Source organism: Lingula anatina, chromosome 7, assembly GCF_051362555.1.
Source record: "Lingula anatina isolate TDL-2025a chromosome 7, LinAna3.0, whole genome shotgun sequence".
Classification (NCBI taxonomy): domain Eukaryota; kingdom Metazoa; phylum Brachiopoda; class Lingulata; order Lingulida; family Lingulidae; genus Lingula; species Lingula anatina.
Genome location: NC_141773.1, coordinates 16,342,249 through 16,354,903, shown reverse-complemented (window position 1 = coordinate 16,354,903; position 12,655 = coordinate 16,342,249). Strand labels below are relative to the sequence as shown.

The following is a 12,655-nucleotide window of genomic DNA, read 5'->3' as shown; positions in this document are numbered from 1 at the left end:
ACATGAAAATGCCCCAAATTTGATCTCATTCGACATATAATCCCTTTTTACCTAGACGCAATTTAATACTACACGTTTTTATTGTTTTAATAATTTTATTGTTTTAAGAATATTAAAATATGATTAGAGCTCTAATTGGGCAACACAATGATATAACAATGTTATATCTTACTTAGGTCCCATTCAATTAATAGTTTCCTTTTCCCATTTTTCGCCAATTGAACTTACAATGTAACTCCCTCTTGAGCACAGCAGTTGTAGGCCCTATCTATCATTTATGCCACAAACTGTAAAAAAAAGCTGTCAAATCTGCATTAAATAGTGTAATAAAAAGAAATTATTTATCAAAATTATCAAAAAATTATATTGTTGGCTCATTCATTCTCTGAATAAGTAAAACTTTTTCGGCTTGATTTCATAAAAGTGCTTCAAATTTGACCTCAATGACATTTGACCCTATTTTAATTTGACATCATTTGTTGATGTATATATAGATTTTATTTAAGTTGCCCAGACTACTGTATGTTCAGAGCAGCACGTTTATATAAACCATAGTCTTCCTATGATTCCTTTAGGTGAATCATGTCCTTTTGCTAGCCCAATATTTTTCGGCAATTGAACCAAACCCTTCTGAAGTAGCCTACTTGTCCTAATATCATGGATCTCACCCACTGTAAAACAAATTCCAAAAATAAATAAATAAATAAATAAATAAAATTGAATAATTGTTATACTCAGAGTCTCTGACCCCGCATTATGGAACGACCCCGGATTATGGAACAAAACCGGAAGTTTGCCCTTTTTACCCAGCATGCAGAGCGTAAGCAATTCCTGTTACCACGTAAGTTTCAAGCGTCTGCTACAATGTATCAAACGCGCTATACAGACGCACGCTATGACCTGATACAACTGGGGTGTTAACATTTGAATGTTGGTTGCTCCCAAATTTAATAAAAATATTAATGAAGTTACGTTTATTCAAGCAGCTTTTAAAGTCGTTTACCGTCCGCTCTCGTCTGCATATGTTACTGTCAGAAACCGATCTCGAAAAAAAGACGATTTCTAACATTTCATACCGGTTACGGGTAGATTATAGATACATCGTTCGCTGTGGACGTAAACACGTCCCTCTTTTACTACTATAAGCATTGTAATTTATATAGTCCTTACACTGTTTGTGTTTCTTGTTCGGCGAATTGAAATCTGTTTCAAAGCATCCACTTTCAAGAGTAACAAGTTGAAGTATTCCAACGGCAAGATCTCATACAAATGGCTTGAATGTTCGGCAACGCTGTGGGTGCTTTCTGTGCACTGTAAACTGCCGCTAGAGAACGCTACGGGCGCTTTTAGACTCACGTGCCTTAAATACACTTGTGCTCACAAAATAACACTCCATGTTGACTTTTTATAATCGGAATTTATGAGAGAAAAAATTATTAGGCCTACTGATCTTGTTCATACACAATAAATTTCAGCATGCCGAAGAGAAAATTATACAAATGCATGCTGCCGTAAGGGATGACTTGTTTTCAATATCAGAGGTGGCACGTAGGCCTACCGGTATATTTGAAGTGCCAAAGACAACCATTTTTAATCATATTTCAGGTATACAAAGTTCGGGAATATATCGACAGGGCCAGATGAGGGTTATTATGGGGAGAGATGAAGAGCTAATAAGGATGACGTATTGCTGAATAATCTGTGCGGCCTACATTATAGGTGGTTAGCATACAAACCGACACAATAAATGGACCTATTTAGCGTACGTTATTAGGAATAAGTAAGCCTACTGATGATGGAAGACATGAGTTTTTGTTGTAAAACGCAGCTAATGGCGATTTGGTCACAATCGGCATAAACTAGAATATATATCTGTCTATCACATTAAAAAATCAGCTTTTTTCGCTTAGTACTTTTACATATACATTTAATAATTGGTTATAATTTTTTTCATCTGTCATCTGGATGCCTACACTTCCTTTATCTTTCTTTAAAATGGAGACTAACATTTGCTAATTAATAAAACAAAAACAGGCTGCCGCCTCGACGCGTTTAGCACTCAGTCGGCTATTCTGAACATCATATTGAGTTACCGTGGATTCGTTTTAACCAGAGGTTTCGGAGTTCCGAACACAGAAGACATTCCAAACAGAATCATCATTGCTTTGGGTGAGATCCTAGATACAAGTATCACAGCTACCACAATCAGAGACAAAAGCTAATGTAATTGTCAAATTTGACGTTGTCGATGTAGGCCTACATTTATGTACAATGCTAAATGCAACAATGGCGTCGACTCGATTCACAATTTCTCACATGCACTGCTAAGTATATCTACCACGACATCTGTTACTACTAGTTTTACAATTAATGACAAACGTGATAGTAATAGGAGATTTTCTTGAAAAAGAATAACACATTTGAAATATTTCGGTTTCAAATGTTTAAGCAGGGAAATATGTTGAATGATTTTTATCGTAACATTCAATTTTTGTTCAGATGCACTTTGAATGTGTGCAATAAAAATAACTCGTTTTCTTTTGTAACATGCTTCTGCTCGACATTCTTGTCCGATACGACTTTTACTGTTGCAAATAACGCCAGATTATAAACACGCCAGTCTCTCTTATAAAAAACTACAATAAAAGTACAACGAGGGCATCAGTATTTGTCACATATTTATTGAGGTTTACAAATAACGTGTGTAATAATGTATCTAACGGCTGGTGAAAGTCACTTTAATAATAAAAAAATGTGGTTGAAAAAAACTAGACCCTTTTCACATTGGGTGTCAACTAAAGCGATACAGCTGATGTGACAGTACAAAATGTATTCTAGGAATGGAAGCCCGTGGTACCAAATAATAAGTATTCAACAGCTTTAGACCGCTATTGAATTAGATGATTACCCCTAGTAACGCGAGGAGGCGTGTCAGACATTAAAGCAGATTACAATGATAGCACGTATAGGGAGAATCTCCCCCAGAGTTGGATCGATTCAACTAGAGCGATGGGTTCATCTGAACGCTCCCTTAAGATTATCGTGGTCGGTATACAATAGAATCCTGTTTTTATATTGGTTTTTCTAGAATTAATATTTCCAGAATAGCTAGTTATTGCGCTCAGTATTAAAGGCAGACGACCCGCAACGTATATAATCCAAGTTAACGCAAGTAATAAACGTCTGGAATGAATTCAGGTTCAGTCTTGTCATTTCCATAGAGAATTTTCCTCACATTTGGTATATTTCTCCATTGTATTATTCGCTGAACAGACGGGTGGGAAGTATTAAATACAGTGGTTATAAATCGTGTAGACACTCTGTATTCCATATTATTTTTCTCCATTGGCCTACCTTTCATTAAAAGATACATCGGTGGACGGTTAAAAGTCGTTAACAACGAAGCTGAGCCCCATTTGACGGTATTTACCCTCTTGTTCTTGTCAAACCACGTTCGATAATAATCTCGCGGAATGGAAAAATTGCTGGAATCGGTGTAGGCTCCCTTTAACTTGTTGTGCCAGTGCAATCTTGGATTCTTCATGTGTACAACGTGGGTGAATACACGATATGAATTATAAAACGCCGCAGATGTGTGCATAATAAACCACTGGGCGAACCACCAGGACACGTGATCTAAATCCGTTATGTATGGGAGCAAGAAAGAAAGCGTGTGACGATGAAACGCATTGATAATTGCATCAAAGTTGTAAGATAAACCCACTGTGCTATTAGGCCCAGTGTGAAAAGTTATTGGTCTAGGGTATCCCACTGCCGGTTCATAATCAAGCAGAAATTCTTCAAAACGATCATAAGGGTTTTCAGGTAAATCTGTTCTCCAACTTATGTTCGCAAAGTTAACGGGCACGAGCTCCACATCATCGTCGAGAAATACGTAGTACAAATAGCCTCCATCTTTTCTCTCGGCCGCACGGTCGATCGCTTCTGTCAGCAGCCGGTTCCGACCCTCGCCGTGAGTACTGTTGGGGAAGTAGATATCCCCTGTTCTGTCTCTGAAGGTCAACCAGATTATTTCCCGATTAGGTGTAGCATTGAGTCCTTGTATAGCATGCATTGACGCACCTTGGATAAGGTAGACAAATTGGGGGGAATTTTCATCATTTGGAGTAAATTTCGTGTCCATCGGGTCTAATGTTGACTTTCCACATTCACACGTGTTTGCTGCACTTTGCTTGAAGGGTCCTCGCAGATGTGTCAAGGACAATGATAACAGTAGACATCCAAACACGAAAATCAGATACAGTACGTAAATGTTCTTCATTGCCCTTGTTATGGAAATGTGCCTGCAAAGAAATATACCCTCATTACTAAAAAAACTCATAATGAAGGGTGTTTTTGTATTAGGGAATTGATAACTATTTTCAAAGGCAGAAACAAGAGTAACATCAATATTAGAAAGAGACCAAGAATGAAGCTATTATGTGTGGCGTATTCATTAAAAAAAATACGAACTTATTATTGTAATAGGGCCGTACAATGAAATAGATAATTGTTTAATAAAAAAAGCTCTTGCATGTTGCTCTTGTTCTTGTATTTCTTATGCGATATCGTGTGGATTAATCTGATTCCACTACGAGAATCCCTCTCAGAGTTAGACGGACCCAGCTACATGTAGTACGATGTGTGAACCTGAATGCGATCTTGAATGAAAGAGGCAGAGAAAGGTTAAACCATTTCTGGGTGGTTTGATCTACATAGGGGCGGATCCAGAGATATTTTCTGACAGTCTTCCACATTATCTTTGTTGATCCATCCTCCATTTTTTTACCGTCTTCCGACAGAAAAAATTAGATACCCGTCAATGTAAACTTGAAAATCTGACCGTCTTCCGGAAGACCCAGAAGACGGCCTAAATCCGCCCCTGCTACATGTACCTTAAACAAACCTGCCCATCAGTTTGTGTACTACATGTACCGTATCATTAGAGTACAGTGTATTTAAGAGAATGCCCCATTGTATTGATCCATATGAATAACAAACAGAGACTAAGAGGGTTAGCGGAAGGGCGGGCAGTTCTTTTGAGTCCATAAAGAAAACAAACAAAGCCTTGAAAGAGTTATTGAAAGGACAGTTCTTATGACTCCGTTATGATAACAATCCAAGACTTAAAGGGGTTTTGAAGTAATGTACACACATGTTCTTCTTTGTGGTACGTGTACATTTAGGCCTACATGTACCAGTACCTTGTGTCGATGGGGCAGTTGAAAAGTTAAACTCTTTTCAAGTCGGGGCTGGTGAGAAGACAGAGTCTTTATATGTAGGCCCGAAAAATCATACCCCCCCCCCCCCCCACACACACACACACACATGCAAACCTCTGCTACTGATAAACTCACGGGTCGCATCTGCGCAATACAGCAAAAAAACACAAAAAATCTACTTCGGACGCGAGTCAACACAGGTTGTTTGCAAGAAAAAAGGGTGAAATAATAGAAAGATAACGGAACCATATGATTTCTTAATCTTTGTTGTCTTACTCTTTATTTAATGTGTCCCCAGAGAGGACAAATGTCCCTGCGAGGGTTCATTTGAATGTTATGTTACACCCTGTGGCTTAAAAAAAAGGAAAGGGGAAGGGATTCTTTCATAATTTGCAATTTTGGTAGATGTAAAAAAGTACCTTATTGTGTATCTGAAGTGTTGCTCTAAAGTTATGGAAGTTACATGTGCGTAGCATTGAATCAAGTCTTACTGTAGTAAAATTGGGTCAAATGCGGTCAATTGTGTAGCATTTTCAGGAAAATAAACCAATAAAGTTTATCTATTCGGATAATTTGAGCTAAGGATGTTTCTGTAGGGTATCTTTGGTAAAGTCCGACAATACATCAATGCTTTAATGGATAATGGGAGTATTTTTACAGTGGGTGAGATTTATAATTTGTAACAGAATTGCAGGGGGATTCAGTTCAATTAACGAAAATAGGGACACTTGTAGACCTCATTCACAGAATGGTTAATTTTCTAGAAAAGGCTTCAAATTTTACCTCATTTGACATTTGGCTCCATTTTTACACATGCATCATTCAATTTTAAATCATTGAAATGTAGACAGGATTTACTCAACATACCCTAAAGAAACATGTTCTAGGCTCAAATTCTCTGAAGGAATAAAACACATTTGGTTTATTTTCATGAAAATGCCCAACAATTGAGCTCATTCGACATATAATCCCTTTTTACCTAGACACAGTTTAATGTTACATGATTTTATTATCAATATGATTAGAGTTCGCATTCAGCAACACAATGATATATCAGTGTTATATCTTACTTAAATCCCATACTACATGTATATTAATGATGTCCTTCTCCCATTTTTGTAAATTAAATTTAACTCCCCCTTTAGCGCAGTACTTGTACAAGTTTGTATTAACTACTTATGTCAGAAACTGTAAAATTAGCTGCCAAAACTCCATTAAGCATGTTTAATAAAAAAATAAATTATTTATCAAAATTATCCAAAAATTATATTCTTGACTCATTCACTGAATAAATAAAACTTTATGGGTTCGTATTCATGAAAATGCTTCAAATTTGACCTCACTTACATTTGACCCCATTTAAATTTGACAACATTTATTGATACATATTAAATTTTTATCACAGTAAGATAATTAGAGCAACACATCAGCTACATAAAGATATATAATATAAACCATAGTAACATGTTTGTCTTACTATGATTCCTTTGAATCCTTGTTATATACATGTAGATAGACTTTACCCCAGAGAAACATATTCTAATCTCTATTAAATAGATCAACTTTATTGGTTTATTTAGATGAAAATTCTTCAAAATTAACCTTGTTTGACTTTGACACCATTATACTAAGACTTGATTCGCTGTTACGTAACTTTCATTACGCTGTATGTGTTTTGTAACTCTTCAGTTACACAATGGTGTACACTGTATAAATCGTTGCTTCGTCTTATTTAAATTACACATTTCCTTCCCCTTTCCCCATCTTTTAAAATGCGCCCTTTTAAACCACAGGGTGTTACATAACATTCAAATGAACCTCAATGGGACATTTTCCCCCTCCTGGAACACCTCTCATATTTACACATCATCAAAGATTAAGAAAATAAATGTCCCAGTGAGTTGTCATGAGGTTGCACGTGGATCCCTTGCTCCCACCAGACTCTAATTGATGTCGTTGACCCAACTTTTCAATCGTTACGTTATGAATTTTCGGGTCGGACGCCATATTGGAAACTCAAGAAGAGCCACAGCTGCCAGTGACAGTGTAATGTGGAGGTGTGTCTATAGATATGGCACAAGAACTAAATTATACGCATATGCTACACATAATCATAGAGAAATGGCCCACAGTGCGAGTTTTCCTGGCCTGTTCTCGACATTGACCTTGATAGAAGTACTGGAAAGGCGAACCCGGACCCTCTGTCAGTTGCTACTGTAGGTGTCCGCTGGTTTATTTTATTTTATTTCATTTCTGTTTTGTTTTGCTTTTTCCAGTGCCACTTGGGTTAGCCACATGTAACTTGACACCATTTTTTGGGTCTTTCAGAATTTAATAAATCAAATTAAAACACGAAAGATTATATATCCGGTACACTCGTAAGTCAACCCTGCTAACCTCCTTTAAAACAAAGGTAAAATAGATCGTTAACTGGATAAAAGTTAACATCGGAAATAGGAATACGAATACATGTAGTACTACTACAAAGTTATCTTTTCTCAGGCATCCGTGATTGTAATTATCGTGAAATTCATATGTATAAACCCAATCCGCTTTAAGAACCTCTAGTTCTCTGCGTGTACCCAATAAATTGCATTAATTTTTAACCACACCACACCTCTTCAAGTGCCTTCATACATACATTTATAAATATATATTTTTTTCACTTTTATTTTAAACGCACTTACCTAGATGGAAAATCAGTTTTTCCTAAAGGACTGCCCTTGTATATATACGTTAAATCTGCGAGTAGTGAGGATACAGAGAAATATGTGTCGATCACCTTTATTGATTACTCAGGTCGTGACGTAGTGTGTTTAACAAAGTTATTTGAAAAGAGATTATGCCGGAGCTATTCAGGAAAGGGCTATTGTTTGGCCGTCGCCTATTCACCAAGGCCTCTGCGCCACAGCGCACAAACTGGACATGTACCGGTTTCAACCTTTTGCAGACCCGATTATATAACCGGTAACTGCCTATAACCTTTTCATTTCACTGATTCATATTGAACAGGGAATTATATCGTCGGCTATGATATAATTCACTGTATTAAACAAGTATATAGACTTAGGTAGTATTACAGGGGCGGATCCAGAGTTTTTTCTGACAGTCTCCCAAATTATCTTTGTTACCATCCTCCATTTTTGACCGTCTTCCGACAGAAAAAAATAGATACCTATCAATGTAAACTTGGAAAATCTGACCGTCTTCCAGAAGACCCAGAAGACGGCCTAAATCCGCCCCTGTATTAATAAATCCTACGCCGAAGATGAAATCTTTAAATGATGGGGAAATAGTCGAACATGACCTGGCAATCAACGTGTACATGTAGGACTAGTAGAACATGCCAGGGTTAAGAACATACTATATTCTGCAGAATATTAAAGAACATCTCTTGTAAAAGCAAAAAAGATATTATGTATAAATAGAAAAAATTCGGAAATAAAGAAATAGGTCCTGCCGTTGCGTAAAATTCTGAACACACCTGATGTCAGGTGGATCAGCTTGTCCACTCGCATAGCGACATGAAAAAAAAAACATCATGGACCTCAAAGTTTTCCCGACTTTTCCCAAGTATTTTAAGTTACAAGAGGACGTGCCAGACAATTAAGCTGATTACATTGACTGCACCTTAAACCCCCTTTACACTGGACGGCGTCCTTTCTGCGTCCTTTGTGCGACCATGAAACTGGCCAGGACGCCGTCGGACGCTCAAAGAACGCACGGTGATCGCTAAGGTCGCAAAAAGAACGTTCAAGCATCGCCGAGGACGCCATGAACGCCGCGAAGTTTTGAGCATGTTTAAAACAATCGCAGAGAGAACACGATGGAGGATGGTCGCTCAATGGACGCAGAAAGGACGCACAAGCATCGCCGTGGTCGCAGAGAGGACGCACAAGCATCGCCGCGGTCGTAGAAAGGAGGCACAAGCATCGCTTTGGTTGCAGAATGAAAACTCAAAGATCGTCCAGTGTTCGGCACGTAGGACATAATTTTTTTCACTCTCAAACGGGGCCGTGCTGAGGTATTTTTCACCAGACAGGAATTCTAAGGGCAACAGTGGTCTCATATCAGCCTCCGATTGTTTTTTCCCCTAAAATTCATGAAAAGATCCATTTTTTAGGTTATTATAAAACGAATATTTTGCCTTTTTTACAAGATGAATTAATTGTCAGAACTTTTTGCAGAATGCGTCATTTGAAAACGGATTCAAATATTCTATGTTGTGTCAGTCATACTTTCTAGTTTTCGGCGCCTGTCCATCCTTCTTATAAGGAATCCTGGATAACAATGAGCATCTGGCTGATTATCAGTCCATACAGACCTTGCATCACTATAGTTTAAAGCGTTTATTCCCATTTTTTTGTTTTGTGTGCTGGAAATGTTCTTTATTGGATGACCTGGTTAGAACCGATGAAAAAATATGAGTTAGAATATAGAGAAGGACGCCCAAAACAACGCTCATCGGTCAAGCAGGATGCAGAATGATCGTAGAATAGACGCCACTGATGGCCGATGAAGGTACAGAGAACGCAGCAAGAATGCTCAATGGTCGCTCAAACATCGCAATTGACGCCTTGGGTTGCACAGGGGACGTACAGGGGAGGCAGGCAGGTCGCTCGCAGTTTTATAGGTAAAATCAAGATTCGGTCGTTCAAAGGACGCACAAGGGACGCAGACGCCTTTACACCGAGACACGATTTAATTGTTTTGGCGACCGTTGAGCGTCCTGACCACATTTTGAACGCAGAAGGGACCATAGATACCATAGATGACCCCTAGGGTCATATGGGCTCCGTTATATAACATGCTCTACTAGCACTTGTGCCTCACCGTCCCTAAGTCAAAAATGCACACCGATCTAATAGAGATTTTTGTAATAATTTTTTTTGGTAAAATTACTACGGAGTTATTCATTTTATCATCATTTGCTCAAGTCTATAAATCGTATGTTGGTTTGTGTGTGAGTGTTCGGGTGTGTGTGTGTGTGTGGGGGGGGGGGGGTTAATATTCTCTTTTGACAAATAATAAAAATGATTATGCAAATTGCTGTCAAACGTCATCATTTTTAGCTTTGAACTCTCTGAAGTACATGTATACGTAGACTTGTGCAGATGATGGATGATCCCTAAATCACGACGTGATGAATTTTGTCACCATGAATGTTGTTGGCTGTAACCTAAAGGCGAGAAAAATAAAATATCTCTTTTATATCAGATTACCTCTTCCTTTTTTTATTTTTCCATTATTCTCCAGGAAGATATAGTGCACACAATTGTATGGGTCCATTTACATTAAAAAAAGTTTATAACATTAAAATAAATTATGGCTACAAGGAATTCAAATTTTACGGATGGGGGAGGGGGACAGACTCGTTTCATTTAGCTTGTTGAAGTGCACTTTAAAAAAAAGAAAAAAATTCTCGAATATCTCGTGTTAGTATTTGAGTTTGTTTGTGTTAGTGATTTGAAGTGTAAAAACAGACTTAGGTCCTACCTTAAAGGACTGTAGTAGTCTTCAATGAAGAAACGCATTATGTGTAACAACAAGTATTTTATTCAACGAATGAAATGTTAATAAACCCTCATGGTTTCACATCACTGGGACTGTTATCCCCAAAATAAAATACATTCTTTGTGTCGACACGTCTTTGTGTACAATTGGTAAAATTTCACACCCACAGTTGTTAATCAATTGCGAACGTTTCGTGAATCGTGTCGTGCCAAAAAAATGTACGTTGTCAAAACGGGTGCATCTAAGATGTATATTCTAATGAAAACTGCTAAATAATATTATATTTAGATCAAATAATATATATTTTGTAATATATTTGCACGACCATGTATTTAGCAAGGATAACATTAGAATCATTCTCATTCCACCCTATCATTTTCCTGCCCCATGGCGGTTATATCTAAATTCATTTATATTATCTAGATATGTTTTGGAATAAAACTCTGCTGAACGGACTCAAATTTCGTTGCCTTTTATTCATGATCATCGCAAGTACGTACATGTTTTGGCATTTACGACACATCTTGTTTCTTTGTCACAGCAAAACGCAATAAGCGTATATTGTAAGCATTACAAAAATATTCTGGCTATGAATCTGAAATGGTTTACGTAGCTTTATACTTATGGTTTATTAAGGTCTAATATTCCTCACACAAAAAGTACACTATTGCTCAAAATGGTTGTCACAACCTCGAAAATTTGAATCTTTAACAATGTTATAGGTTTTTGAAGCTATAAATATGTTGATATTTTTGCTTCTTTTTTCGTTGCAGTAATCAGTGACCATTGAAATTGTCTAGGTCAAATATGCGTGCATGTCAACGGATGACAGTTCCAAATAAAGTTACGAGTGTTGGGGATATGCAAATAGAAACTGTAACATGTGGCTTGGCTACTATAAAAGTAGTCTGTCAAATAGATGAGACCTGACCTGCAATAAACCCTAGCTGGTCTTTCATTTGCATATTTAGCGATTAAAGACATGTATCTGCAATGATACAGCTGTGCATAAAAGAAAATTTGAAGTTTGTAACGAAAGACATGTATTTTATTAAGGGTGAGAACCCTTCTGAACAACAGTTTACCCCCGGTACTTCTTAAAACGCCAGCCAGTTGCCATATTTGAGGTAGATTTGAGATGAATTCAAATGACAACTCTTCTTCCTGTTTTTGAATGCTGAAATAATTACACTTTTTGAAATGATCTTTTACGCGCGCAATAGTTCTGCCATCAAATAATTGCACCAATTAACAAAAACAAATCAAACCCGAGCAATATCGCTTCTCAACTTGAAAGGAAGTGTACCTACATACACTAGTACATGCAATATAAAGGTACACCGTAGCTAGTGCTAGTGCTATACTGGTGGGTAAAAATCAGCTACATGTACTGAACTTGATACTTCTGCTTTAATAAGAGGAAAGAAAGAGGTGCTCCATCTTGTGGCCTCATTTTTTATAAGAATATAATATTATTATCTCTCCCAGAGGCCAGCTGGGTAATGACGTCATTTCCGGGTAAATAATATGTCTTGATACAAAACAGAAACGTGCACAGAATTAGACAAAAAATATCTGTGAATATCTAGTGAAAAACATATCTGTGGCCCTGCATCTTTCCGTGTAATTTCAATCGATATGAACCACAGTACGACACGTGCTGCCTAATGAGGGTATATACATGTACATGTACTGATAGGGTGCAAGTAATACTGAGCAGATAAAAGACTTGAACAATCAGTAAATCAACATGCAACCGAAATGCCCTTGTGTGTAAGCGTTCTACCAAAAGATAAAAATAAACTCAACAATTCATGGCAAAACCTGCCATAAATCATGTTGTCAGTTTTCGAATATACACGCCATATTGTTGCTTGTAAATGTTATCTCAAGTAAAAAGTTTGGACTGAATGGGGTTT

The 12,655-nt window shown here is 37.3% G+C and overlaps 1 long non-coding RNA gene across 1 annotated transcript; it reads right to left on the bottom strand.

The window, feature by feature from the left end:
- Positions 1–2,661: 2,661 nt before the first annotated feature.
- On the bottom strand, positions 2,662–8,295 carry LOC106157939 (uncharacterized). The gene is made up of 2 exons (XR_015335556.1): positions 7,910–8,295; positions 2,662–4,304 (listed from the first exon to the last, which is right to left on the bottom strand). It is a non-coding gene; the product is annotated as an uncharacterized LOC106157939 (long non-coding RNA).
- Positions 8,296–12,655: the final 4,360 nt, after the last annotated feature.